This window comes from Aptenodytes forsteri, unplaced genomic scaffold (assembly GCF_000699145.1).
Source record: "Aptenodytes forsteri isolate BGI_AS27 unplaced genomic scaffold, ASM69914v1 Scaffold17, whole genome shotgun sequence".
Lineage (NCBI taxonomy): Eukaryota > Metazoa > Chordata > Aves > Sphenisciformes > Spheniscidae > Aptenodytes > Aptenodytes forsteri.
In genome coordinates this window covers 541,010-546,436 of record NW_008795027.1, presented here as the reverse complement: position 1 = coordinate 546,436, position 5,427 = coordinate 541,010, and the positions used below count along the sequence as shown (strand labels likewise).

The 5,427-nt window shown below is 43.2% G+C and overlaps 1 protein-coding gene across 6 annotated transcripts in view; it reads left to right on the top strand.

The window, feature by feature from the left end:
• Positions 1-5,427, top strand: part of CUNH11orf24 (chromosome unknown C11orf24 homolog) — a 30,407-nt gene that overhangs the window by 10,579 nt on the left and 14,401 nt on the right. For 3 of the 6 annotated variants that reach the window (XM_009275998.2, XM_009276000.2, XM_009275997.2), the window contains exon 3: positions 1,154-1,288. The exons of 2 other annotated variants lie outside the window; for them this stretch is intronic. The gene's annotated coding sequence lies outside the window, so the exon portion shown is untranslated. The remainder of the gene's footprint in view (positions 1-1,153; positions 1,289-5,427) is intronic. One more of the 6 variants, XM_019471202.1, reaches the window with a different exon arrangement.

Sequence of the window (5,427 nt, the reverse complement as noted above, 5' to 3'; positions counted from 1 at the left end):
CTTAAAATTTTTTAAAAAAAAAAAAAAAAAAAGGTTAACTTTGGAATTACAGAGGGGAGCTGGAAGACCTGAGGGTTGTTGCCCAACATCCAGTGGAAATGTTCTTTCTTTTTCTTGTTTGTTTATGTTTGAAAGTTGGTGGCCCACCGGTTGTTAATGAAGGTGAAAACCTGGCATTAGTTGCAATCTTCCTTCATATTGCCTTGCCAGGGCACCTTATGCCCAACCATGCTTTAAGGCTAGGGGAACTAACTTTCTCTGCCTCTTTAATTTTAGGCCTTTTGGAAGTGAGCATTGGCATTAGATCTATCAGAAACAGCTTGGGAAGTTGCTCTTCCAGCTTCTTACTGAGATGGCCACAGCCTTCCACAAAGGACCCTTCTCCCTCAAATCCTGAGAAGATGCTGGTTCTCCATTAAACTGACCCAGAATAGAGAGGGAACCTGAGGAGAAGAGGAGACTGCTGGTCCTCTGACTCATTCAGTCACTTAAAAGATAGCTCTGGGGTTTGCTTTGATCTCCATTGGAAACTCTCAGGTTTCTGGATGATTTTAAGAAGCAAATACACTTCCTAGTAGTTGACAGTTATCATGCCAGAGCATGCGTTCTGTCACTCTGAGGTTCCTGTCCTTCTGTACGGATGACTCTGCTGCTTATGGGGTAGTTCTTGGTTTACTACAAATTGCAGCTTTCAAGGAAAGCAGAATTGGTGCCAGTTCACCTTGTGTTCCTGGCTCTAAACTGATGCAGTTTACTGGTGTGATTTACCACTGCTTCATGAGTAGTTGAACAGTCTCTAACGGGAGCAAGAGCAGCTGAGAGGGTGGGGGTGGGTTTCTGGGTGGGAGGCCCCTACAACCAGTCAATGGGACTCTCCAGCCTGCAAGTTGGACTTGTCTGATGTCTAGTTCTGAGGATCCTAAACTTGCTCTAAAGGATGAGGCTGAAGAAGTGTTGTACCTTGGTGCTGGCCACCTGGGTCCTCGCTCTTCTGTATTTATAGCCTTTTCTCATTCCAGGCTTGCAGAGACTCTAGCAGCAAACTGGATTTGGAGCAAAAGGTGGGGTTTGGTAGGCAGGATGTGCATGTTAATTCAAGTGTGAATTACTTAATTCTTGGCATGCCTTTTGTTTTGTATCTCATTTCGTTCAGACACAGCCTGTTCCAGCTGTTGATTCCTGACCTGTAATGGTGTTCTGCTGTGATCTGATGATATCAGACAGATTTGTATTGGATTACATTGGAGCCGAAGTCGTCAAAACACCATTCAGTGTATCGAAGTGAGCGGTAAGAGTTACTACTTGTAGTGTGGCTTTCACAGGTTTGTTCTTATCCTTGTTTTTGTTGTCCACGCTTGGACAACCTCCCCCAGGCAGTCTCTTGACCTAGATAATTAGTTTATGCTGAGCTCATCTTTGGACCAGGGTGGGCTGATCTTGTTGGTATTTTGGCTTTTCTAGTTCACTGTTCCCCTTGTTACAGGATCAGAGCATCTTTGGCATAAAATCAGTAGCCGGAAGTTTCTTACGAGTTCAGTCTGTGCTGCTGCTTTTAGGTCACAACTTCTGGAGGAGTAAGAATAACCTTTTGCTATTGTTTCAAGTTCAGGTGTTACAAGTTGAGAGAGAGGTTTCAACTTTGTTTTTTCCATATTCTGTTGCTGTACTGCTGAGCAAAAATTGAAGACTGAGATAAGCACGGAGGCATCCAAGAGTGCTGGATGTATAGAAAATACCTGTATTCGGACCCCATCTGTCCAGTAAAATACAGAACACAAGAGAGATTAATATGCAGTTTTTCACTTCCATGTCTTTGGTATAAGTTAAACTGATGTTTGTGGTAGTTGTAATCTCTCTTGGTGAGCTGCTCTGCTGACTCTGTAGATACCCATGGTATTCAGGTAACCCTTTGGAATAGTTTTGGAGTCCTTGTTAGCAGCATCAGCAGCAGACAGATAGATAGACCTTCCATACTGAGCTCAGAAGGGTTCAGAAGAACCTGCTACTGCCTGTGTAGTCCCTCTTCCATGAATAAGGGGCTCTTTGTACAAGAGTACGTTTGTACTGGAAAACTTTTGAGGAGCTCAAACCAAGCTTATTTTGCTTTGACCTATTAATCAGTTAGCATCAGGACTCAAAACTTAAATGAGGTTCCTCTGAAACTGAAAAAAGGGAACCTAGAACGAGGTAGGAGAGCACAACTGCTGCCCTGTTGCCACGTAGGAGACAAGAGACCCAAGAGCTGGGCTGAAGAACTTCTACAGATGCTGCCTTGGCAGCCATGGACATCCATGAGAGTAAGGAGAGGGAAGGATGTTTTTCCTCTGGTTCTGATGACCCATAGGTTTAAATTCAGGCTGGTGCATGACTTGAAGACTTACTGGCTATGAAGAACCTACCACAGGGAAGACCAGCAAGGTTGAGGAGAGCTGCTGCTGCATTTTGATTCTCTTTTCGTTTGGAAAAAATAGACTTGGCTAAGCTTCACCACCCACCCTGCCCTGTGATTTCCCCATCTTTCAAGCTGTCAAAATCACAAAGCAGGGAAGCATGTGCCAGCAACCTTCATTTGGTATTGCTATAAATGTCTTCCTGGCTTGGAGAGTTTGGGAAGAATCTTTTGATTTGTGCTAACATATATACGGTGATTGTATTATGTTGCATTGCGATAAGCTGGAATGTCTTTTTGGTGCATTTCACCTGGCAAACCTTCCATATAAAGCTACCTTTGTTTTTTAACCAGAGTTGTTAGCTTAAAAAGAAGAAACCTCCTATAGTCTAGGAGCCTTTAGGTTGTTTTGCTTGTGAGGATAACCAGAGGTGGAGGCACGTATCTTTTGATTATTATTTTTTTTTAAGTTTTTTTTAATTCTCCATATTTCAGGATATGCACAAAGATCCTACTTCCTTGCAGAAAGGAGAAATAGCCAAAAATGCTTTCCTTCCTTCCAGTTCTTTTAGCACTGAGCAGACATTCTCCTTCAGCTGTTTCAGTGGGACCTTGTTTTGGCTGTTTCCAGGCTGTCTGAACTTTCTTCTCCATTTCTGAGCTCTCCACAGTATTGCCTGTTGCTTTTGTAACATAGGGTGCCATCACTGCTGTGTGTAACCCTGCTGAAAACCATGCACAGGCTTAAATTCCTGAGCAAACTTGCAGAACCTTGTGTTCTGGATGGAGATGTGTCCTCTGTTTCTACACGCCTAAAATTAGTATTACAGCTACATAAACCTATAGAGGAGCATAATGATTTCTCAGAAATATCTGGAGTGAAAGATAGCATTGAAACTATCAACTTCAGTGAAATTTAATTTGACCTGTATTGCCAGGAAATTGCTGACTGTGGTAAAATTCTGCAGGGCAGGAGGTGGGTGGATGACCAGACTTTAAACACATTGGCAGTTTTATTTGCTCCAAAAGTAACACTTGGTTAATTGTACCTTCAGGTTGAAGTCACTGCTTGTTTAAGTCCCTGCTAGCTCCAGACTTGGCAGTTTTGAATTTAATAGCACCTCAGACACTGTGCTGGTTCTAGCTTCTATTGCCATCTCTCAGCAAGCATGAAGCACCCATGCTGCAGAGTACCTGCTTCTGCAGGCACTTAGAGAAATGAAAATCATGAGCTTGCCTTTTACCCTTCTTGATCTCCTTTGCTCTGTATTAGCTCGATGGCTGCAGAGTTCATGTGGGAACCCACTGGGATGGTTCCTTTGAGGATCTTGTTGAAAGATGTTTAATTTGAAACACGTGGTATGAAATGCCCTGCATATGATCTCCTGTTCCTGAGACAACAGCATGTCTGAAAATTTGGTAGCCGCTTTGGGTGTGGATTAGACCAGGGAAGGTTGCAGTTGAGCCATAGTGCACATTTTCATTGCTTGGAGGTATTTTTGTTGACAGATTTATTGCCCAGTCACAGCTTTATGCAGTTAGCCTTTGGCAGTTCATTTTTCTTTATATTAAAACTGGATTGTTTCAGATATTCCAAAACAAGCCACATTTTCATAAATGAAATAGCTGTCTGGTCATTTTTCACAGGAAAAGTGTCCTGCTGAGTAGTACTTCTTACCATCTGAACAGCAGAACACGGCACTAACATGGGTGAGAAAGGATGATGGATGGGTGATGCTGGTTTTGGGGTTTTAGGCTTTAACATTTATTTTCTCAGAGGCAAAGTGTGATGACCATGAAGCCTCAATGGTGCCAGCATGGCCTGTCCTCGTTAGTGGGGTAACAAATGCATAAGCTGTCTGCCTTGTGCCCTGAGAGAGGAATATGGGTGGGGAACTGAGGCACAGAAAGATGGAGATGGGTAAAGCTGGTAATATTTAAAACAAAACTAACGAAAAAAAAAACCACCCACAAAAACCACTGCAGCTAAATGTGCCAAAGATTGTGAATCTGTAGCCCTGCGTCGCTTCCACAGGAAGCTGGAAGAGGGAGAAGGAGCCTGAGCTCGGGTTGTGTCACTGTCAGACATGGGCTCTAACCTCCTTCCTCTCTGGGTTCCTGGTAGGGAAAGGAAGATTGAGCAAGTTGCTGAAAATCTTGAACCTGAAAGATACAGCACTTTAATATCTGCATGAATGAGGTCTGCTGTTCAGAGCCTGCAATTAATCCACCAAGGAAAGGCTTTCCATTCCTTTTGTGGGAGTGTGGTGGTGGTGACCTTGCAGAGATGCTGTTCCTCATGAGCTTTGCGCAGCCTTGGCCCTGTGTAGCGTAATGTGCCTTAGTCAGCGTGGAGCCTGAAGTGCTTTATACTTGTGAAAGTTTCATGTGTCAGCCAAGTCCAAGTGTAATCACAGCGTTTCTCAGCAAAACTTGGCGTTCCACCTCTTTGAAAGAGACTTTAAGGTGTTTGTTCTATTCATGCAGAGCATCTAGAAAGTTCTGATCTATTATGTTTGGCCATTTACAAGCAGAAGAATGGATTTTCTTGCAGAGGGTAATATGTGGCAGCTGAAGAAATACTTCAGCAGCTGCAAACTTCTTTTAAAAAGCAACATTTGCACACCAGTTTTCCAGAGGATGCAGCAGCCTTCTCAGAGGCTGTCTGCTGAGTGACATTGGATTATTCCTTGCTCTCTGGCTTAGTAACTCCTAATGAAAAAGGTTTTTGCTTATTGGGCTGTTGTTCTTAACAGATTCCAGTGTGATGCAGTCTATGGAGACTTTTTGGCTTTGTAGGATTTTTTAAAATCTTTTTTTGTGGACATGTATCAGGAGAAACATTAGAAAAGGCAGCAGCAGACCAAACCAATGTCCATCCAATACCCTATTCTGCCTGCTGCAGTGAGGAGTGTGCCTGCTAATGTGGAGGGATGTGCCAGCTCTTTTGTAATACATAGAATCATAGAATCATTAAGGTTGGAAAAGACCTCTAAGATCATCAAGTCCAACCATCAACCCAACACCACCATGTCCAC